This window comes from Macaca fascicularis, chromosome 4 (assembly GCF_037993035.2).
Source record: "Macaca fascicularis isolate 582-1 chromosome 4, T2T-MFA8v1.1".
NCBI lineage: Eukaryota > Metazoa > Chordata > Mammalia > Primates > Cercopithecidae > Macaca > Macaca fascicularis.
The window spans coordinates 89,043,820-89,068,097 of record NC_088378.1 but is presented as its reverse complement, the minus strand read 5'-3'; the positions used below and the strand labels follow the sequence as shown (position 1 = coordinate 89,068,097).

Here is a 24,278-nt window from a genome sequence, read left to right as displayed (position 1 = left end):
TTATTATAAAATATAAAATATATAATATAAAATATGTTGATATATAATTATATATTATCTATTATAATATATTGTTAATAAACCCTATTAATTAAAACCTATTAATTTTTGGCTTGTTTTAGCTTACATTTTTTTAAATTAAATTAAGGACCCTACAATAAATTGTGTTGCCAGCACAATTATATATATAATATATAATTATATATCAATGTGATATACTTTATATTATATATATAAAATATAGACATATAATATATAATATAACATATATAATGTATAATATATAATATAACATATATATAATGTATAATATATAATATAATGTATATATTATATATACACAATGGAATGCAATGCAGCCATAAAAGGGAATGAGTTAATGGCATTTGCAGTGACCTGGATGAGACTGGAGATTATTATTCTATGTGAGGTAGCTCAGAAATGGAAAACCAAACATCGTATGTTCTTACTGATATGTGGCAGCTTATCTATGAGGATGCAAAGGCATAAGAATGATACAGTGGACTTTAGGGACTTAAGGGGAAGAGTGAGAGCAGGGTGAGGGTAAAAGACCACAAATATGTGCAGTGTATACTGCTTGAGTGATGGGTGCATCAAAATCTCATAAATCAGCACTAAAGAACTTACCTATGTAACCAAATACCACCTGTACCCCAATAACTTATGAAAAAATAAAAAAAAAAAAATATGTATATGATGAACCCTAGAAGTATAGAATCTTGGCCTTTGAGATGGTGATGGCTTAAATTCCAAAGAGCTGACAAGGGTGCCGATGTTCTCCTGGCGTTTCTGTTGACAGTTTTCTACTTCCTGTGTATATTCTTCCACCAAATATTTTTCTTTTTCCTTTTACAAAGTAAACTACAATTTTGTTGTGAAATTCTCTTAGATGGAAAATTAAGGCTAGGCACTGTGGCTCATGCCTGTAATCACAGCACTTGGGGAAGCCAAGGTGGGTGGGTCACTTGGGGCCAGGAGTTCAAGACCAGTCTGGTGAAAACCCATCTCTACTAAAAATGCAAAAATTAGCCAGGCATGGTTGTGGGTACCTGTAATCGCTTCTACTTGGAAGGCTGAGGCAGGAGAATCACTTTAACCCAGGAAGTGGAGGTTGCAGTGAGCAGAGATCATGCCACTGCACTCCAGCCTGGGCAATACAGTGAGACTCTGTCTCAAAAAAAGAAAAAAAAAAGAAAAAGAAAAGAAAAGAAAAGAAAATTTAATGTTTATTTTGTACATTTTATTTTACAGTAATCTTACCACTTGTTTTTGTACCATGTATTTCAGTTGTCTCTTAGTGAAAAATGTAAAAACCTATTAATTTTTGGCTTGTTTTAGCTTACATTTTAAAAAATTAAATTAAGGACCCTACAATAAATTGTGTTGCCAGCAGATGTATCACAACCCTTTATGTGAAGAATGTTTTGGTTGCCACTTCAACCTAAGGAAACAACTTTGACTTCAGTCACCTTAAAAATGCTGGTATTAACAGAAGATTACTTTTTCCACACACAAAACCCCTAGGATCTTGAAAGTTCTATTTAACAAAATCTTTATACATGCAAAATTTCACTGAAATAAATACGTTTTCTTCATTTATCATTACCACACAGTATTTATGTTTTCAGTTAATTTTTAGGGGTATAATTTCTAAACTTAGGGCAATCAAATTTCCTGCTTTCTGCCTCAGTGCTTAAACTCTCCTCCAATATAAGGAATACAATTGTGAAGGATAAAATAGTTGAATTTTACAGAAAGCATGAAAGGAAAACATTCGCACACAAGTTAGTCTATTTGCTAATTAGGAAAAGTGTGCTGCTTTCTACCTCTACCACAGATGCATTGGTGAACTGTTGATTAACGAATGGTGTGCAGAAAGATCAGATAGCATACATCCTAAACTTATGTTCCATACAGTTGGAGCTCCCAGAACTACTAAGGTTGGTTAAATCCATAAACAGCATCAAAACCTCTTTAGGTCATTTATTGGGTATTTTATCTAGAAAGCAAATATTGAATTCTGCCCTATATATGTGAATAGTGCTGCAGTGGACATACACGTGCGTCTTTATGATAGAATGATTTATATTCCTTTGGATATATACACAGTAATGGGATTGCTGGATTGAATGGTAGTTCTGTCTTTAGGTCCTTGAGGATTGTCACACTGCTTTCCACAACGGCTGAACTAATTTATACCCCACCGACAGTGTATAAGCATTCCTTTTTCTTTCCAAACTTGTCAGCATCTGTTATTTTTTGACTTTTTGGTAATGGTCATTCTGACTGGTGTGAGATGGTATCTCATTGTGGTTTTGAATTGCATTTCTCTAATGATTAGTGATGTTGAGCTTTTTTTCATGCGCTTATTGGCATCATACATATCCTCTTTTGAAAAATGTCTGTTTATGTCCTTTGCCTACTTTTTAATGTGTTTTTTTTTTGTAAATTTGTTTAAGGTCCTTATAGATGCTGGATATAAGACCTTTGTCAGATGCATAGTTTGCAGAAGTTTTCTCCCATTTTGTTGGTTGTCTATTCACTCTGTTGATAGTTTATTTTCCTGAGCAGAAGTTCTTTGGTTTAATTAGATCCCATTATAAGTACATTATTTGTTAAACATATCTTCAGTTGTTTTGTATGTCATATGCAACAAATCACAACATCCTGCATCCACAAATTATATGCAGGGTATAAAGAAACCATTAATTAAATGGTATAATCTTTCCATTTATAACTACAAGAAAGAACTAGCAAATCAAATCTTACGTGTAACATCTGTATACATGGAAATGACAGACTGCTTTTGCTGTTTAATATAAAATGGCTGAACTTCAGAAGATTAACGCTGACATCTAAACATGCCAATGTAAACATCAAAAAATATATATTCTAACTTTACAAAAGAAATGATGGGACATAGTCTGGTACCAGGAAAGTGGCAAGGATTACATACAGTATTTTATAAAGCAGCACACAAAAGTATCAAACTTTTCTGAAACTGAAATTAGCTATCTTGAGTCAAGGTAATTTAAAAAAAGTCCGTATTGACTATTTACAACCTCTGACATTTGTGGATATGATAAGAATCTGTTATAGTGCAGCTACATACAGTAAAATTCACACAATTTTGTTTTTTTCATTTGGGTTTAGATTGCAAATTTATTGTCATGAGAAAAGGATGGAAGCAAATTTTAGCATCAACTTTCACCTGACTCCTTGACCAAAGTGGTGTAAATTTTAAAATTAGACTTCTTTGCATCACCAGCTGTTGCCCTAGTCCCATTTGCTTTTTAATATCAGTTGCTATTTTCATGAAAGTCTGTTCTACATTTGCTGTGTTCTCAGCAAATGGGTTTCCAAAAATGGAATTCCAAGAGAATCAGCAAATTCCTTTGTTGTTGTGTAGTCTACTTTCTTTGTGGGCCAATCACATTTGTTTCCTACCAACAATTTGTTGACATTTTCACTGGCATAGTGATCAATTTCCTGCAACGACTATTTAACATTATTGAAGGACTACTGATCTGTCATATCATACACAACTATGATGCCTTGGGCTCCTGTGTAATAACTGGAGGTGATCAAAGTCTTTCCTGGCCTGTTGTGTCCCCTAGTTGAAGCTTGATTATTTTGCCATGTAATATTACATTTCTTGTTTTGAAATCCACACTTACTGTGCTGGATGTAGTTTTCTGTATATGTATCACACGTTTCACCTGCAAACCTAAGAAGGAAGCAAGACTTTCTAGCCCCAGAGTTGCCAATCGGAAGTAACTTGAATAATTAACCATATTAGAGATTTCTGCTGGTGATGGCATTGCAGCTGCTACCTGTGCCACGTGACTCTAGGCCATGGGTAACCGAAGGAAAGGATTAAGATAGGCTGTTCTGGGAGAGCAAACATCTTTCCCCACTCTATCCCCTACAATACAATCAACTGGCAGCTGTCGCCACTCAGCTATTGCTTCCACCCAAAAATTCAAAATCTTAACTGACTTTTCAATTCCTTATCGATTTCTTCCTCACTTTAGGAGCAAAATTTGCACTAGATAGATGCATGTTGAAAGAGTTTCATGAAAACGCAATTTTTTTAGTCTCCATTTAGAGCATAAAGAGAGCTTATTCATGTCACAGATCTGAGTCCCTGAGAAATGTGATATTCCACACTTTAGTGGTGAAAATATAGCACTTTTCTATTTTGGTTAGAACTGCCTAAGTGCCTCTTTCTTAAATCTCTTCTCTTTCTCTTCACCCCTATAAGCAGCACTAGCAGTCCCTGGAGAGGGAAAAATTAAGCTGTCAGTGCACCTTACCCCATGCTGTCTTCATGAGACAAGGTTCTGTGTGTGCATGCTCCATTTTATTCTCTGACATTTACATGGCTGTTTCTTGGTGTTACCTGTCTTCGTTTTCTACCAGCCTGTGTGTCCTGGGTAGTAGGGATTAAGCTCCCATCTTAGCTGTCTCTTCACACTTAGCAAATTTCTTGGCTCATGAAAAGTGCTCAGTAAATGTTCGTTGACCAAGTGCTTAGTCTGAAACAAGTAGGATTGGAGCTTGTGATGATTAATTTTGAGTGTTAACTTGATTGGATTGAAGCATGCAAAGTATTGTTCTTGGGTGTATCAGTGAGTGTGTTGCCAAAGGAGATTAACATTTGAGTCAGTGGACTGGGAAAGGCAGATCCACCCTCAATCTGGGTGGGCATCATCTAATCAGCTGCCAGCACAGCTAGAATAAACGAGACAGAGGAATGTGGAAGGACTAGACTTGCTGAGTCTTCTGGCCTTCATCGTTCTCCCATGCTGGGTGCTTCCTGCCCTCTAACATCAGACTCCAAGTTCTTCAGCTTTTGGACTCTTGGACTTACACCAGTGGTTTGCCAGGGGCTCTCGGTCCTTTGGCCACAGACTGCAGACTGTACTGTTGGCTTCTCTACTTTTGAGGTTTTGGGATTCAGACTGGCTCCCTTGCTCCTCGGCTTGCAGATGGCTTATTGTGGAACTTCACCTTGTTATCTCGTGAGTCAATACTCCTTAATAAACTCCCTTTTCTATATCCATCTATCCTATTAGTCCTGTCCCTCTAGAGAACCCTGACTAATAGAGAGAGTGTTGAAAAATATTAATTGGTGAGTCTTTAGTTATTGATATATATTTCTAACCTGTGGCTCTTCCCTTTCTCTACTTAGCCAGATGTTCTGCATTTATTGTCTTCACTTATTTGGAGATGGGGTAACACAGGGAAATAGGGGAAAAAAAGTCCTGAGTCAATATTTTGCCATCTGAGTTTCACAAAACCTATACCTGAAGATGGGGAAAGAGGAGAGAGCTTGATGCATAGAAAAAAAAACCTCATGAGAAACAGCCAGCTTCTTCCCCACTGCTGAGATTAGAAGGGATTCTCTGGGCTGGTGAGACCAGTGACCAGGTTCCGGGAGGAACAGGCTGTGTAGGAGCAGCACCAGAATCCAGACACCTAGCTGGTCTTGTGAAACGTCCAGTCATGTCTTGTCTACAGAAGACCTGTATTTGTTATACTTCATGTCTGTTCAAGTGAGGCTATCCTTCCACATCAGTCCCAGAGGGTCACTACTGATTATGCAGAGGTATTTGGACCCATTTGTGCCGTAAGATTTGCAGGGATGCTGTCTGAGTCACAAGTCCATTCCAGTGGCCTACAGGGTCCTAAAGGTTCAGCCTTTTCTACTTCTCTGACCTCACTGCCTACAGCTTCCTCCTTGCTCACTATACTGTAGTCACACTGGCTTCTTGCTCTTCCTTGGGAATCCCAGGCACATTGCCTTTGCACTGGCTGTTTCTCATGCATAGAGGGGTTCTTCCCCCAGAAATTCACCTGGCTTTTCTCAAATGTGACTTCTCAAAGAGATCTTCACTGTCCTGCCTGAAATTACAGCCCAGCCCCAACCCATGCCTGACCCCCTCCTACCCTGCTCACCTTGTTCTGTTTCCCATAACACTTTCCATACTCTAACAAATCATTTGCTTTACTCATGTATTAAGTCTGTTGTTTATTGTTTCTCTCCCTCTAATAGATTACAAGCTCCACAGAGGAAGGGATTTCTGCTTTATTCACAAATGTATCCAAACATATGGAGCAGTGTCTCACATACGGTGAATGCTCAAGAAATATTTTGGAATGGATGAATACTTAAGAGAATGTTTATTACTCTTTAATATCTCTGGACTTTCCAAGCCACCTGAGATAGAGTGGAGTCTAGGTTGTGTGCGTGTAAGGCAAAGCCCCATACCTCCATCTATGCTTGGGTTGGACTGAATAGAGCAAGAATGAGACTTGCCTTCTAACTGGCTCCCTATTAGGCTGGCACAGTGTTGTCTCTGCTATACAAAGAATCCTGAGTTCATTAACAAAAGCTGTAATAGTTTTTAAATGTCCAATACTATTTTTGTAAGGGCATCTATTAGTCTGGTGTTCATAAATGAAAGCAAATTTTCCCCTTCCCGAGTCCAAGTGATCTCATTGTTCAGTTCCCACCTATGAGTGAGAACATGCAGTGTTTGGTTTTCTGTTCTTGTGATAGTTTGCTAAGAATGATGGTTTTTAAACTCACTATTATGAAAGAAGATTTCATTCTTAGCCTAGCTATTCTAAATGGGTGTAACTTTTAAGTGTATCTATAGCATTATTTTCTTCCTGTCCTCTTCTGCCTGTCCATTGTTTTCTGATGAATGGTCACATGTAAGCCTATTGGCTCAGGGAAGCCTGACTTCTAGGCCTCTGGGTGGTTGATTACTGGCTTCAATGCAGAACAGGTCATTGCAGAAACGGTAGAAAGTCCATTTATATGAAGAGCACTAATACAAATGGTTATTTATTAAATAAGTCTGGAAGCATGACAAGGAAGCTGTGAGACTTATTTTGAAGATGAGGAAGTGGAAATTTAAGGAACCCAGGTTCACACATTAAGTAAGAGGCTGAGGTGAAATTTGAGCCTCGTTCTGTGCAATGTAAACCTTCTGTTTTTACCATCTACCTGGTGGACTGATTGTTGACATTTCTTTAGAACTTTCAACTTTTCCAAACAATTCCCCATCAATAATCTCATTAAGTGCTCAAAAATTGCTTTTGAGGATCCATGAGTTGCATGAGGAAAGACAACCAGAAAATGTTTTCTACTATCTGAAGAGTTGAGTCAATGAGATTGCTCTGCTCAGAGCTGTGGCCCCATGCTTGTGAAAGGCATTTTGTTGGAGAATCTCTCAGGGCATAAGGGTACTGCTGTGTTGTTACCCTGTACTTAGAAAAGGAATGTCTGGCCGTGGGCTTGCCTCTGACATAACCTCAAAACTCTTACTATCCACACCTGCAGAAACCTGAAATATGTAGTTGATCTACAAGATGAGCACATTTTTCTGGGACCAAGTGCCTGTGTCACATTGATCATAAGCATGTCTTTCTGTTTTTGTTTTTTTTTTAATAGTCTTTCTCATTGAGCAGAATTACACTTTGCAAACCTTGAAATCACAAATTAGCCACACATTGCAGTGATTATTGACATTTGCGGAATATTAATTTTTTTGAGAGTGTAATTAACCTTATACTTTCTCCCTAGGAAGTATGTAGTTATAAACATATGAAATCTTCCTATATTTAGAAAGTGTTCTTAGAAAGTTCAGAACCTTGCAGCAAGGGATAGGACAATTGAATTTTAAATGTGTATCCTTTCTCCACTCACTATCTCATGTCCACCCCAAAATATCCTAAAATAAAAATGTTTTACAAAGCAATGGGGTGGCAGGAGTTTCCTTTGTAGAATTTTGCTCACGACCTTTATTCTTTAATTTAAAGTTATTGATTCTACATAATTATTTCCTAGAGAAGTTAGTTTAATTAAAAAAAAAAAACTATCAGCATTCTAAAAGGCTGTTTCTCATCTGGGGCTGAGACTGTATCCTTCTAGTGGTCATCTGCCACATGCAGCTGACACTGTAGTCCACCACAGAGTGGTCTGTGAGCTCCTGGTCACATGGTGTCCAATTACTCCAGAGAGGTTGGCTTCATTCAAGGCAGAAAGTGCTTATCTGTTTACAATTCCATCATATGCATGGCACAAGGTTAATTAACCTTCAGTGGTGTGAAACTTTTAAAAGGTGACTCTCAGTCTTTCTCAAATTGTAAATTTTCTTGCAAGTGACGGATTAAAAAAAAATTCTAAGAGATGTGTATCTTTACAAAATAAATTGCTTTAAAATAACTTTCATTTTGAAAACCTCTGAGGTTTTCAGAGCATCTGGGTAGGTAATTGGAGAGAACTGATATATCATGAAATATGTTTCAGGCTTTCAGGATCAGTAAGAGCGCTGTTATATGTGGAAGTATAACTGAGGCACCATTATGCAGAACCCCAGTTAAGTTCTACATCTATCCTATTACATGGATATGTCAATGAATTAGAAATGTGCATTAGGTTTATAAACAGAATTTTCAGTGCTCCAGGGGCCATTAGAAACCATTGACTGTTAAACACTGTGATTGAATAGATTTTTGATTTATCTTGTTTAAAGAAGTGTCAGATAATGTACTAACTCACCCAGAAATGCCATTTTAAAAACAATATCTTCTAAAGTCATGGTCTGAAATGTCCTTTACTGGAGTTTTTTAAAGTGTGATTGATACTTTACTAAACGTATTCTAACTTGAGTCAGAAACCGACATTCTGGGAAGCATTTTTTTTTTTTTTTTCCAATTCTATCCTTTGTTTTATTTTGTTTGTTTTTCCCCGCTGTGTATTGACCAGAATCTCAAGCTACACAGTTTAGATAGTTGTCTACCAAGCTTCCTATAATGATTATTTACATTTTGAAAATAACAGAAAAGATTTGTGGAGAATGACCACAACTGCGACAAGTACCAGAAGTTTAACATGTTTTACTAACGCATTTGCTTTAGCAGACTTTACATTTATCAATCCCATATCGGAGTTCTGATATTAACTTCCAGTTTATTCCTACTGAAAAAATCAGTGGAAATGCTCAACCAGGTTACCTCTGCCCCAGCCCAGAATGACTTTCTTTGCTGTATTGTCCAGATTTTGCCAACTTTCTTCTTTTACTCCATATCATTCTTGTCATGGGTTTTCAAGCAGAAGTATTGCTTTCATAATTCATGCTCTTTCTACTATTTACTAATTTTTAAAATATAATCTGAAAATGTTTAAAGTTCACATTAGAATAATTCTAATGCATTGCATTGCTAATGAGTGTTATTTTCTCCCATATTCTCCCATGTATAAAATATTTGCTACTAATTCTCTATGAACATAGGAATATCTTTTCTGGCTGCAGGTCCTCTAAATGGGGTCTCTGTATCATGCTAGCTCCTGGCTGCAGCATCTCCATCCTCTGTCCATTTGTGGGCATGGAAAGTGAGTAGTGAGAAAAGAGACTGGGTTTCCCAAGGTATATTTAGCTGTTTATAAAAAGCTTTTCATATTAGGAACTTTAGCATTCTACTGATCCCAGATCTATCTTCTGAAATTATGACTAGTCTCAGTTCTCATTGAATCACACACATTACATCTAACCCCTTTTATAGCATTAGAGACTTTTTTAGCTTATTAGCAGTAATTATTTATTTTAATTTAATTTATTTTATATTTTGCCATAAGTTATTGAGATACAGGTGGTATTTGGTTACATGAGTAAGTTCTTTACTTGTGATGTGAGATTTTGGTGCACCCACCACTTGAGCATTACACACTGCACCACATTTGTAGTCTTTTATCCCTCACCTCCTGCCTACCCTTCCCCCCAAGTCCCCAAAGTCTATTGTATCATTCTTATGCTTTTGCATCCTTATAGCTTAGCTCCCACATATCAGTGAAACACATGATGTTTGGTTTTCCATTCCTGAGTTACATCACTGAGAATAATAGTCTCCAGTCTCATTCAGGTCACTGCAAATGCAGTCAATTCATTCCTTTTTATGGCTCAATAGTATTCCATTTGTATAAATATACCAGTTTCTTTATCCAATCATTGATTTATAGGCATTTGGGTTAGTTCCATGATTTTGCAATTGCGAATTGTGCTGCTATAAACATGCATATGCAAGTATCTTTTTTCATATAATGATCTCTTTTTGTCTGGGTAGATACCCAGTAGTGGGATTGCTTGATCAAATGGTAGTTCTACTTGTAGTTCTTTAAGGAATCTTCACATTGTTTTCCATAAAGATTGTACTAGTTTACATTTCCACCAGCAGCATAGAGGTGTTCCCTCTTCACTGCATCCAAGCCAACATCTACCGTTTTTTCAATTTTTTGATATGGCCATTCTTGAAGGAGTAAGGTGGTATCGCATTGTGGTTTTAATTTCTATTTTCCAGATAATTCATGATGTTCGGCTTTTTTCATATGTTTGTTGGCCATTTGTATATCATCTGTTAAGAATTGTCTATTCCTGTCCTTAGCCCCCTTTTTGATGGGATTGTTTGTTTTTTTCTTACTGTTTGAATTTGTAGTAGATTCTGGATATTAGTCCTTTGTCAGATGAATAGATTGTGAAGATTTTCTCCCACTCTGTGGGTTGTTTATTTATTCTGCTAACTGATCCCTTTGCTATGCAAAAGCTCTTTTAATTAGATCCCAGTTATTTATCTTTGTTTTTATTGCATTTGCTTTTTGGTTTTTGGTCATGAAATTCTTGCCTAAGCCAATGTCTAGAAGAGTTTTTCTAATGTTATCTTCTAGAATTTTTATAGTTTTAGGTCTTAGATTTAAGTCCTTAATCCATCTTGAGTTGATTTTTGTGTAAGGTAAGAGATGAGGATCCAGTTTCATTCTCCTACATGTGGCTAGCCAATTATCCCAGCACCATTTGTGGAAAAGGGTGTCCTTTCCTCATTTTATGTTTCTGTTTGCTTGGTCAAAGATCAGTCGGCTATAAGTATTTGGGTTTATTTCTGGGTTCTCTATTCTGTTCCATTGATCAGTGTGCCTGTTTCTATACCAGTACCATGCTGTTTTGGTGACTATGTCATTATAGTATACTTTGAAATCAGGTAATGTAATGCCTCCGGATTTTGTACTCTTTTTGCTTAGTCTTACTTTGGCGATTTAGGCTCTTTTTTGGTTTCATATGAATTTTGGAATTGTTTCTTGCTAATTCGGTGAAGAATGATGGTGGCATTTTCATGGGGATTGCACTGAATTTGTATATTGCTTTTGGCAGTATGGTCATTTTCACAATATTTATTCTATGCATCCATGAGATTGGGATGTGTTTCCATTTGTGTCATCTGTGATTTCTTTCACAGTGTTTTGTAGTTTTCCTTGTAGAGATCTTTTCCCTCCTTGGTTAGGCATACTACTAAGTATTTTTTTTTTCTTGCAGCTGTTGTAAAAGGGATAGAGTTCGTGATTTGATTCTCCACTTGATCGCTGTTGGTGTATAGAAGAGCTACTGATTTGTGTACATTAATCTTGTATCCAGAAACTTCTCTGAACTCTTTCATTAGTTCTAGGAGCTTTCTGGAAATCTTTAGGATTTTCAAGGTGAGTGATCATATCATCAACAAACAGGGACAATTTGACTTCCTCTTTAATGATTTGGTTGCCTTTTATTTCTTTCTCTTGTCTGATTGCTCGGGCTAGGACTTCCAGTAGTATGTTGAAGGGGAGTGGTGAGAGTGGGCATCCTTGTCTTGTTTCACTTCTCAGAAGGAATGCTTTCAACTTTTTCCCATTCAGTATTATGTTGGCTGCGAGTTTTTCATAGATGGCTTTTATTACATTGAGGGATGTCACTTGAAGGCCAGTTTTGCTGAGAGTTTTAATCTTAAAGGAAAGCTGGATTTTGTTCAAGGCTTTTTCTGCATCCATAGAGATTATCACATGATTTTTATTTTTAATTCTGTTTTTATGTAGTGTATCACTTTTTTTTTTACTACTTTTTCTTTTTTATTTTATCATTATTATTATTATACTTTGAGTTCTATGGTACATGCACACAACGTGCAGGTTTGTTACATATGTATACATGTGCCATGTTGGTGTGCTGCACCTGCTAACTTATTTACATTAGGTTTATCTCCTAATGCTATCCCCCTCCCCTCACCCCATGACAGGCCCTGGTGTGTGATATTCCCCACCCTGTGTCCAAGTGTTCCCATTGCTCGATTACCACCTATGAGTGAGAACATGCAGTGTTTGGTTTTCTGTCCTTGCAATAGTTTGCTCAGAATGATGGTTTCCAGCTACATCCATGTCCCTACAAAGAACGTGAGCTCATTCTTTTTTATGGGTGCATAGTATTCCATGGTGTATATGTTCCACATTTTCTTAGTCCAGTCTATCATTGATGGACATTTGGGTTGATTCTAAGTCTTTACTATTGTGAATAGTGCCACAATAAACATATGTGTGCATGTGTCTTTATAGCAACACGATTTACATCCTTTGGGTATATGCCTAGTAATGGGATCGCTGGGTCAAATGGTATTTCTAGTTCTAGATCCTTGAGGAATCACCACACTGTCTTCCACAATGGTTGAACTAGTTTACAGTCCCAACAGGGTAAAAGTGTTCCTATTTCTCCACATCCTCTCCAGCACCTGTTGTTTTCTGACTTATTAATGATCGCCATTCTAATTGGTGTGAGATGGTATCTCATTGTGGTTTTGATTTGCATTTCTCTGATGGCCAGTGATGATGAGCATTTTTTCATGTGTCTTTTGGCTGCATAAGTGTCTTCTTTTGAGAAGTGTCTGTTCATATCCTTTGCTTACTTTTTGATGGGGTTGTTTTCTTCTTGTAAATTTGTTTAAGTTCTGTGTAGATTTTGGATATTAGCCCTTTGTCAGATGGATAGATTGCAGAAATTTTCTCCCATTCTATAGGTTGCCTATTCACTCTGATGACAGTTTCTTTTGTTGTGCAGAGCTCTTTAGTTTAATTAGATCCCATTTGTCAATTTTGGCTTTTTTTTGCCTTTGCTTTTGGTGTTTTAATCATGAAGTCCTTGCCCATGCCTATGGCCTGAATGGTATTACCTAGGTTTTCTTCTAGGGTTTTTATGGTTTTAGGTCTAACATTTAAGTCTTTAATCCATCTTGAATTAATTTTTGTGTAAGGTGTAAGGAAGGGATCCAGTTTCAACTTTCTACATATGGCTATTCAGTTTTCCCAGCACTATTTATTAAATAGGGAATCCTTTGGCCATTGCTTGTTTTTTTCAGGTTTGTCAAAGATCAGATGGTTTTAGATGTGTGGTATTATTTCTGAGGGCTCTATTCTGTTCCGTTGGTCTATTATCTCTGTTTTGGTATCAGTACCATGCTGTTTTGTTAACTGTAGCCTTGTAGTATAGTTTGAAGTCAGGTAGCGTGATGCCTCCAGCTTTGTTCTTTTTGCTTAAGATTGTCTTGGCAATGTGGGCTCTTTTTTGGTTCCATATGAACTTTAAAGTGGTTCTTGCCAATTTTGTGAAGAAAGTCATTGATAGCTTGATGGGGATGGCATTGAATCTATAAATTACCTTGATCAGTGTAGCCATTTTCACGATATTGATTCTTCCTATCCGTGAGCATGGAATGTTCTTCCATTTGTTTGTGTCCTCTTTTATTTCATTGAGCAGTGGTTAGTAGTTCTCCTCGAAGAGGTCCTTCACATCCCTTGTAAGTTGGATTCCTAGGTATTTTATTCTCTTTGAAGCAATTGTGAATGGGAGTTCACTCATGATTTGGCTCTCTGTTTGTCTGTTGTTGGTGTATAGGAATGCTTATCATTTTTGCACATTGATTTTATATCCTGAGACTTTGCTGAAGTTGCTTATCAGCTTAAGGAGATTTTGGGCTGAGACAATGGGGTTTTTGAAATATACAATCATGTCATCCGCAAACAGGGAAAATTTGACCTCTTCTTTCCCTAACTGAATACCCATTATTTCTTTCTCTTGCCTGATTTCCCTGGCCAGAACTTCCAACACTATGTTGAATAGGAGTGGTGAGAGAGGGCATCCTTGTGTTGTGCTGGTTTTCAAAGGGAATGCTTCCAGTTTTTGCCCATTCAGTTTGATATGGGCTGTGGGTTTGTCATAAATAGCTCTTAGTTTTTTTGAGATACATTCCATCAATACCTAGTTTATTGAGAGTTTTTAGCATGAAATGCTGTTGAATTTTGTCAAAGGCCTTTTCTGCATCTATTGAGATAATCATGTGGTTTTTGTCTTTGGTGCTGTTTATATGCTGGATTACGTTTATTGATTTGCATATGTTGAATCAACTTTGCTTTCCAGGGAGGAAGTCAACTTGATTGTGATGGATATGCTTTTGATGTGCTGCTGGATTCGGTTTGCCAGTATTTTATTGAGGATTTTTGCTTCGATGTTTATCAGGGATATTGGTCTGAAATTCTCTATCTCTTTTTTTTTTCTTTCTATGTCTCTGCCAGGCTTTGGTATCAGGATGATGCTGGCCTCATAAAAGAAATTAGGGAGGATTCCCTCTTTTTCTGTTGATTGGAATAGTTTCAGAAGGAATGGTACCCGCTCCTCTTTTACCTCTGGTAGAATTCGGCTGTGAATCTGTCTGGTCCTGGACTTTTTTTGGTCGGTAGGCTATTAATTATTGCCTCAATTTCAGAACCTGTTATTGGTCTATTCAGGGATTCAACTTCTTCCTGGTTTAGTCTTGGGAGGATGTGTGTGTCTAGGAATTTATCCATTTCTTCTAGATTTTCTAGTTCATTTGCATAGAGGTGTTTATAGTATTCTCTGTTGGTAGTTTGTATTTCTGTGGAATCAGTGGTGATATCCCCTTTATCATTTTTTATTGCATCTATTTGATTCTTCTCTTGTTTCTTCTTTATTAGTCTTGATAGCAGTCTATCAATTTTGTTGATCTTTTCAAAAAACCAGCTCCTGGATTCATTAATTTTTTGAAGGGTTTTTTTTTTTTTTTGTATCTCTATCTCCTTCAGTTCTTCTCTGATCTTAGTTATTTCTTGCCTTCTGCTAGCTTTTGAATGTGTTTGCTCTTCCTTCTCTAGTTATTTTAATTGTGATGTTAGGATGTCAATTTTATATCTTTCCTGCTTTCTCTTGTGGGCATTTGGTGATACAAATTTTCCTCTACACATTGATTTAAATGTGTCCCAGAGATTCTGGTATGTTGTCTCTTTGTTCTCATTGGCTTCAAAGAACATCTTTATTTCTGCCTTCATGACCCAGTAGTCATTCAGGAGCAGGTTGTTCAGTTTTCATGTAGTTGAGCGGTTTTGAGTGAGTTTCTTAGTCCTGAGTTCTAGTTTGATTGCACTGTGGTCTGAGAGACAGTTTGTTAAAATTTCTGTTCTTGTACATTTGCTGAGGAGTGCTTTACTTCCAACTATATGGTCAATTTTGGAATAACTGCGATGTGGTGTTGAGAAGAATGTATATTCTGTTGATTTGGGGTGGAGAGTTCTGTAGATGTCTATTAGGTCTGCTTGGTGTAGAGCTGAGTTCAATTCCTGGATATCCTTGTTAACTTTCTGTCTCGTTGATCTGTCTAATGTTGACAGTGGGGTGTTAAAGTCTCCCATTATTGTTGTGTGGGAATCTAAGTCTCTTTGTAAGTCTCTAAGGACTTGCTTTATGAATCTGGGTGGTCCTGTATTGGTTGCATATATATTTAGGATTGTTACCTCTTATTGTTGAATTGATCCCTTTACCATTATGTAATGGCATTCTTTGTCTCTTTTGATCTTAGTTGGTTTAAAGTCTGTTTATCAGAGACTAGGATTGCAACCCCTGCTTTTTTTTTGTTTTCCATTTGCTTGGTAGATCTTCCTGCATCCCTTTATTTTGAGCCTGTTTCTCTGCACATGAGGTGGGTCTGCTGAATACAGCACACTGATGGGTCTTGACTCTTCATCCAATTTGCCAGCCTGTGTCTTTTAGTTGGAGCATTTAGCCCATTTACATTTAAGTTTAATATTGTTATGTGTGAACCTGATCCTGTCATTATGATGTTAGGTGGGTATTTTGCTCATTAGTTGATGCAGATTCTTCGTAGCATCGATGGTTTTTACAATTTGGGATGTTTTTGTCATGGCTCATGTTGGTTGTTCCTTTCCATGTTTAGTGCTTCCTTCAGGACTGTTGTAAGGCAGGCCTGGTTGTGACAAAATCTCTCAGCATTTGCTTGTCTGTAAAGGATTTTACTTCCCTTTCACTTATGAAGCTTGCCTGGATATGAAATTCTGGGTTCAAAATTATTTTCTTTAAGAATGTTGAATATTGACCCCCACCCTCTTCTGGCTTATAGAGTTTCTGCCAAGAGACTGCTGTTAGTCTGATGGGCTTCCCTTTGTGGGTAACCTGACCTTTCTCTCTGTCTGCCCTTACCATTTTTTCCTTCATTTCAGCTTTGTTGAATCTGGCAAGGATGTATCTTGGAGTTGCTCTTCTCAAGGAGTATCTTTGTAGCATTCTCTGTATTTCCTGAATTTGAATGTTGGCCTGCTTTGTGAATTTGGGGAAGTTCTCCTGGATAATATCCTGCAGAGTGTTTTCCAACTCTTTCCGTTCTCCCCGCCACTTTCAGGTGTAGTGAAAGTGATTACATCTACATCTGATTGGTAGATCTACATCTACCAATCAGATGTAGATTTGGTCTTTTCACATAGTCCCATATTTCTTGGAGGCTTTGTTCATTTCTTTTTACACTTTTTTCTCTAAAATTCTCACTTCATTTCATTAATTTGATCTTCAATCACTGATACCCTTTCTTCCACTTGACCAAATTGCCTACTGAAGCTTGTGCATGCATCATGTAGTTCTTGTGCCATTGTTTTCTGTTCCATCTGGTAATTTAAGGACTTCTCTACACTGGTTATTCTAGTTAGCCATTCGTCTAATCTTTTTTCAATGTTTTTAGCTTTTTTGCGATGGGTTCGAATGTCTTCCTTTAGCTCAGAGAAGTTTGTTATTACCGATCGTCTGAAGCCTTCTTCTCTTGACTCATCAAAGTCATTCTCCAACCTGCTTTGTTCCATTGCTGGCGAGGAGCTGTGTTCTTTGGAGGAGAAGAGACTCTCTGATTTTTAGAATTTTCAGCTTTTCTGCTCTGTTTTCTCCCCATCTTTGTGGTTTTATATACCTTTGGTCTTTGATGATGGTGATGTACTGATGGAGTTTTGGTGTGGGTATCCTTTCTGTTTGTTAGTTTTCCTTCTAACAGTCAGGACTCTCAGCTGCAGGTCTGTTGGAGTTTGCTGGTGGTCCACTCCAGACCCTGTTTGCCTGGGTATCACCAGCAGAGGCTGCAGAATGGCAAATGTTGCTGCCTGATCCTTCCTCTGGAAGCTTCATCTCAGAGGGGCACCAGGCCATATGAAGTGTCAGTTGCCCCCTACTGGGAGGTGCCTCCCAGTTAAGCTTCTCAGGGGTCAGGGACCCACTTGAGGAGGCAGTCTCTCCCTTCTCAGATCTCATACTCCGTGCTGTGAGAACCACTACTCTCTTCAAAGCTTCAGACAGGGACGTTTAAATCTACAGAAGTTTCTGCTGCCCTTTGTTCAGCTATGCCCTGCCCCCAGTGTCTACAGAGGCAGGCAGGCCTCCTTGAGCTGCAGTGGGCTCCACCCAGTTCGAGCTTCCCTGCTGCTTTGTTTACCTACTCAAGCCTCAGCAATGGTGGACTCCCTTCCTCCAGCCTCACTGCTGCCTCGCAGTTCGATCTCAGACTGCTGTGCTAGCAGTGAGTGAGGCTCCATGGGCATGGGACCCTTTGAGCCAGGCATGGGATATAATCTCCTGGTGTGCCGTTTGCTAAGGTTGTTGGAAAAGCATAGTATTAGGGTGGGAGTGTCCCAACTTTCCAGGTACCATCTGTGACGGCTTCCCCTTGCTAGGAAAGTGAATTCCCCTACCCCTTGTGCTTCTGGGTGAGGTGATGCACCACCCTGTTCCATTTGCTGTACTGACTGACAAGCCCCTGTGAGATGAACCTGGTACCTCAGTTGGAAATGCAGAAATCAGCCATCTTCTGCATTGCTCACTCTGGGAGCTGCAGACTGGAGCTGTTCCTATTCAGACATCTTGGAACCTCCCATGTATCACATTTATTAACTTGCATATGTTAAATCATCCCTGCATTCCTAGTATGAAACCCACTTGATCATGGTAGATTATCTTTTTGATATGTTGTTAGATTTGGTTTGCTAGTATTTTGTTTAGGATTTTAGTATCTATGTTCATCAAGGATATCATTCTGTAGTTTTCTTTTTTGGTTATGTCCTTTCCTGGTTTGGGTATTAGTGTGGCACTGGCATCATAGAATGAATTAGGGAGGGTGCCGCCTTTCTCTGTCTTATGGAGTAGTGTCAAAAGGATTGGTATTAATTCTTTTTTGAATGTCTGGTAGAATTCTGCTGTGAATCTGTCTGGCCCTGGAGTATTTTTATTGGTGATTTTTTATTACCATTTCAATCTCACTGCTTCTTATTGATCTGTTTAGGGCACCTAATTGTTCCTGATTTAAACTAAGATGGTTATAGTTTTCAAGGAATTTATCTATATCTTCTAGGTTGTTTAGTTTATGTGGATAAAGCTGTTCATAGTAGACTTGAATGAACTTTTCGATTTCAGTGGTGTCAGTTGTAATATCTCCTGTTTCATTTCTTAGGTTATTTGGATTTTCTCTCTTTTTTTCTTGGCTCATCTTGCCAGTGGTCTATCAATTTTATGTATCTTTTTAAAGAAACAGAGTTTTGTATCTTTTGTATTTTTGTTGTTGTTGTTGTTGTTGTTTCGATTTCATTTAGTTCTGCTCTGATCGTGGTTATTTCCTTTCTTCTGTTGGGTTTAGGTTTGATTTGTTTTTCTTTCTCTAGCTCTTTGAGATGTGACCTTAGAATGTCAGTTTGTGCTCTTTCAGTCTCTTTGATGTAGGTGTTTAGGGCTATGAACTTTCCTCTTACCACCGCCATTGCTGTATCCCAGAAGTTTTGATAGTTTTTGTATTGTCATTCAGTTTGAAGAAGTGTTTAATTTCCATCTTGATTTTGTTTTTGACCCAGTGCTCATTCAGGAACAGTTTATTTAATTTCCTAGTATTTAAATTGTTTTGAAGCTTCCTTTTTGAGTTGATTTTTATTCCACTGTGGTCTGAGAGAGTACTTGATATAATTTCAGTTTTCTTAAAGTTATTAAGGCTTGTTTTATAGCCTATCGTATGGTCTATTTTGGAGAAAGTTCCATGCACTGTTGAATAGAATGTGTATTCTATGGTTGTTGGATGACAGCTTCTTTATATATCTACATATCTGTTAAGTCCATTTGTTCCAAGGTATAGTTTAAATCCATTGTTTCTTTGTTGATTTTCTGTCTTGATGACCTGTGTAGTGCTGTCAGTGGAGTACTGAAGTCCCACACTATTATTGTGTTGCTGTCTGTCTCATGTCTTAGATCTATTAGTAATTGTTTTATAAATTTGGAAGTTCCAGTGTTAGATGGATATATATTGGGTGATATTTTCCTGTTTGACAAGGCCTTTTACCATTATATAATGTCCCCCTTTGTCTCTTTTAACTACTGTTGCTTTAAAGTTTGTTTTGTCTGGTATAAGAATAACTATCCCTGCTCAATTTTGGTGTCCATTTTCATGAAATGCCTGTTTCCATCCTTCTACTTTAAGTGTATGTGAGTCCTTATGTGTTAGGTGAGTCTTCTGAACGTAACAGATAGTTGTTTGGTGAGTTTTTAATCCATTCTGCAGTTCTGGGTCTTTTAAGTGGAACTTTTAGGCCATTTACATTCATTATTTGTATTAAAATGTGAGGTACTCTTGCATTCTTCATGCTATTTGTTGCCTGTGTACTTTGTTTTTGTTTTTGTTTTTTTGCTTTTAAGTTGTATTTTTGTTTTATAGGTTCTGTATGATTTATGCTTTAAAGAGGTATTGTTTTGATGTGGTTCGCGGAATTGTTTCAAGATTTAGAGCTCCTTTTAGCAGTTCTTGTAGTGGTGGCTTGGTAATGGTGAATTTTCTCAGCATTTGTTTGCCTGAAAATACTGTATCTTTCCCTCATATATGATGCTTAATTTTGCTGTATACAAAATTCTTGGCTGATAATTGTTTTGTTTCATGAGGCTGAAGATAGGGTGCCAATCCCTTCTAGTCTGTAGGGTTTCTGCTGAGAAATCTGCTGTTAATCTGATAGCTTTCCCTTTATATATTACCTGGTACCTCTGTCTCACAGCTCTTTATATTGTTTCCTTTGTCTTAAGTTTAGATAACCTGATGACAATGTGCCTAGGTAATGATGTTTTGCAATGAATTTCCCAGGTTTTGTTTATGCTTCTTGTATTTGGATTTCTAGGTGTCTAACAAGGGTGGGGAAGTTTCCTTGATTATTCACCCAAATATATTTTCCAAATTTTAGTTTTCTCTTCTTCCTCAGGAATAGTGATTATTCTTATGTTTGATCATTTAACATAATCCCAGAATTCTTGTAACCTTTGTTCATATTTTATTATTTTTTTCTTTGTCTTTGTTGGATTGGTTTAATTCGAAGACCTTGTCTTCAAGCTCCGAATTTCTTTCTTCTACTTGTTAAATTCTATAGCTGAGACTTTCCAGAGCATTTTGCATTTCTGTAAGTGTTTGCAATCATTCTTGAGGTTTTGATTGCTTTTCCTTTGTGCTATTTCCTTGAATATTTCTCCCTTCACCTCTTGTATCTTTTTTTTTTTTTTGATTTCCTTGCATTGGGCTTTGCATTTCTCTGGTGCCTGCCTGATTGGCTTAATAACTAAGTTCCTGAATTCTTTTACAGGTAAATCAGGGATTTCTTCTTGGTTTAGATCCATTGCTGGTGAACTAGTGTGATTTTTTGGGGAGTGTTGAAGAGCCTTGTTTTGTGATATTACCAGAGTTGGTTTTCTGGTTCCTTTTTATTTGGGTAGACTCTGTCAGAGGGAACGTCTAGGGCTGAAGGCTTTTGTTCACATTCTTTTGTCCCACAGGGTGTTCCCTTCATGTAGTACTCTCCCCACTTTCCTATGGATGTGACTTCCTGTGAGCCAAACTGCAGTGATTGTTGTCTTTCTTCTGGGTCTAGCCATCCAGCAAGTCTACCTGGCTCTGGGCTGATACTGGGGGTTGTCTGCACAGAGTCCTGTGAAGTGAACCATTTATTGGTCGTTCAGCTGTGGATACAGTGCCTTTCTGGTGGAGATGACAGGAGGGTGAAATGGACTCTGTGAGGGTTCTTAGCTTTGGTGGTTAACTCTATTTTGTGCTGGTTGGTCTCCTGCCAGGAGGTGGCATTTTACAGAGAGCATCAGCTGTGGTAGTGTGGAGAGGGATCGGCAGTGGGCAAGGCCCTAGAACTCTGGAAATTATATGCCGTTTGTCTTCTGCTACCAGGTTGGTTAGGGATGGTCCATCAGGTCGGGGAAGGGCTAGTGGTGTCTGACCTCAGACTCTTCTTGGGTGGATCTCAATGCTGGTGCTGTGGGGGATGGGATTGAGGTTCCCAGGTCAATGGACTTGTGTACCTAGGAGGATTATGGCTGCCTCTGCTGAGTCATGCAGGTTGTCAGGCAAGTGGAGGAAAACCAGCAGTCATAGGCCTCACCTGGCTCCCACACAAACCAAAGAACTGGTCTCACTCTCACTGTGCCCCCACTAACAGCCCTGCGTCTATTTCCAGATGATAGGTGAGCTGGGCTTGAGAACTTTCTCAAGGCTACCCACCTCCCAGCTGTGAATGAAAAGGGTTTGGTTCTTCCTGTACCTGTGGAGTCTGTACACCACATTCATGCCCTCCCCCATTTTGGCCAGGAGTGTTCTTGCCTGGTTCAAGTTACAAAGTTCAGCTGGAGATTTCCTTCTCCCTGTGGTGTTTTCCCCTGCTTCTCTGGCTGCCCTCCCAATGGGTCCCTGTGTGCTTTGTCCAGAACTGGTGGGTCCTTGGTCTCGCTGACTTCAAGAATGAAGCCGTGGACCATCGCAGAGAGGGTTACAGCTCTTAAATATGCTGGTCCAGAGTTTGTTCCTTCAGATGTTCAGATGTGTCTGCAGTTTCTTCCTTCTGGTCGGTTCGTGGTCTTGCTGGCTTCAGGAGTGAAGCTACAGACCTTCACGGTGAGTGTTACAGCTCATAATGCAGTGCATCTGGAGTTGTTCTTTCCCTGTGTCCTGAGTTGTTCATTCCTTCTGGTGGGTTCATAGTTTTGCTGGCCTTAGGAGTGAAGCTGCAGACCTTCCCAGTGAGTGTTAGTGTTACAGCTCATAAAGGGGACTGTTAGTGTTACAGCTCATAAAGGTGACGTGGACCCAAAGACTGTGCAGCAGCAAGATTTATTGCAGAAAGGGAAAGAACAAAGCTTCCACGGTGTGGAAGGGGACCCCAACGGGTTTCTGCTGGCTGGCTGGCTCGGGCAGCCTGCATTTATTCCCTTATCTGGCCCCACCCACATCCTGCTGATTGGTTCATTTTACAGAGAGCTGATTGGTCCATTTTACAGAGAGCTGATTGGACCATTTTGACAGGGTGCTTATTGGTACGTTTACAATCCCTGAGCTAGACACAGAGTGCTAGACAGAAATGTTCTTCAAGTCCCCAATAGGTTAGCTAGATAGAGAGTACCCATTGGTGTATTTACAAACCTTGAACTAGACACAGAGTACTGACTGTTGTATTTACAAACCCTGAGCTAGACACAGAGTGCTGATTGGTGCGTTTACAATCCTTTAGCTAGACACAGTGCTAGACAGAAAAGTTCTGGGAGTCCCCACTAAACTCAGGAACTGGGCTGGCTTCACCTAGTGGATCATACACCGGGGCTGCAGGCAGAGCTGCCCACCAGTCCCAAGACGCGCCTGCACTCCTCAGCCCTTGGGCGGTGGATGGGACCGGGCGCCATGGAGCAGGGGGCGGCGCCCTTAGGGGAGGCTCCGCCTCAGGGTAGCCCACCACGGAGGGGGGTGCTTAGACATGGCGGGCTGCAGGTCCCCAGCCCTGCCCCCAGGGGAGGCGGCTGAGGCCGGGTGAGAATTTGAGTGTAGTGCATGCAGGCCAGCAGTGCTGGGGGACCCAGCGCAGCCTCCACAACTGCTGGCCTGGGTGCTAAGCCCCTCACTGCCCTGGGCTTGTGGCCACTCCGAGTGCCGGGCCCACCGAGCTTGCTCCCGTGCCTGCTGGAACTTGTGCTGGCCTGCAAGCGCCATGCACAGCCCCGGTTCCCGCCCGTGCCTCTCCCTCTGCACCTCCCGGCAAGCAGAGGGAACCTGCTCAGGCCTGGGTCAGCCCAGTGAGGGGCTCTCACAGTGCAGTGGTGGGCTGAAGGGCTCCTCAAGCGCTGCCAGAGTGGATGCTGAAGCCAAGGAGGCGCCAAGAGTAAGGGCTACTAGCATACTGTCACCTCTCAGTGCCAGGCATGAATGGCCTACTTGGGGACCCAGCAACCTCCCAGATCCTTTCTCGCTGCTTCCTCTATCCCTGTATTTTGCTCGGCTCTCTAAATTGACTCAGCTCTAGGTAAGGTTGGAAACCTCTCTCTCAAAGAGACCTTCAGTTTCTTTAGTGGGGCTATGCGTTTGTGATACAAGGATCTCCCTTTCCCACTTCTGCAAATGTTTAGGGTGTTTCTCAGGTCCTTCAGGAGCAGTCTGCTTCCTTCAGAGGGCTTGTGGGTTCTCTTGGGACTGCTGGTTTGTTCTTGCAGTGGTTCTGGAGTAACAATTCACAATGCGAGCCTCCACATGCTACTCTGTCCGTTCCAGTCAGAGCTGCAATCTAGTCCTGCTTCCCATCCACCATAATAATCCCCTATAGCCTATTATTTCAAATAATGAATGTGAAACATGAAGGTTAAAAAATTAATTTGTAATGATTGTAAAAACAACATGCCTATTGTTTAGTATTTGGAAGATAGAGATATATAAATGATAAACTAAAAATAATCTATTCTTTTACCACCCCCAAATATTCATTTGCATTTGGTATGTTTTTCTCCTTCTATGTGTGTTTATTCTAATAGTTGTAAAATATTATATGTAAAGTTTTAATTCATATTTTCTAAATAAGAAGTGAGTTTGCAAATTCAATCTCTTTATTGAAAAAATCTGATAATACACCTATTCCACACCTTACGAATGCTAGTGATTAGTACTTACATTAGTTGGGTAAAATTTTATGATACTACTCAATATCATAGCCTTTCTATAAAATGCATAGTGAGGAATTTGGAAAATGGTTTTGCTATAGACCTGTACCAAATGTT

At 39.1% G+C, this 24,278-nt stretch overlaps 1 pseudogene; it reads right to left on the bottom strand.

Moving 5' to 3' along the window:
• Positions 1-3,221: 3,221 nt before the first annotated feature.
• On the bottom strand, positions 3,222-23,223 carry LOC102119358 (ras-related protein Rab-1A-like; annotated as a pseudogene).
• Between the last annotated feature and the right edge of the window lie 1,055 nt (positions 23,224-24,278).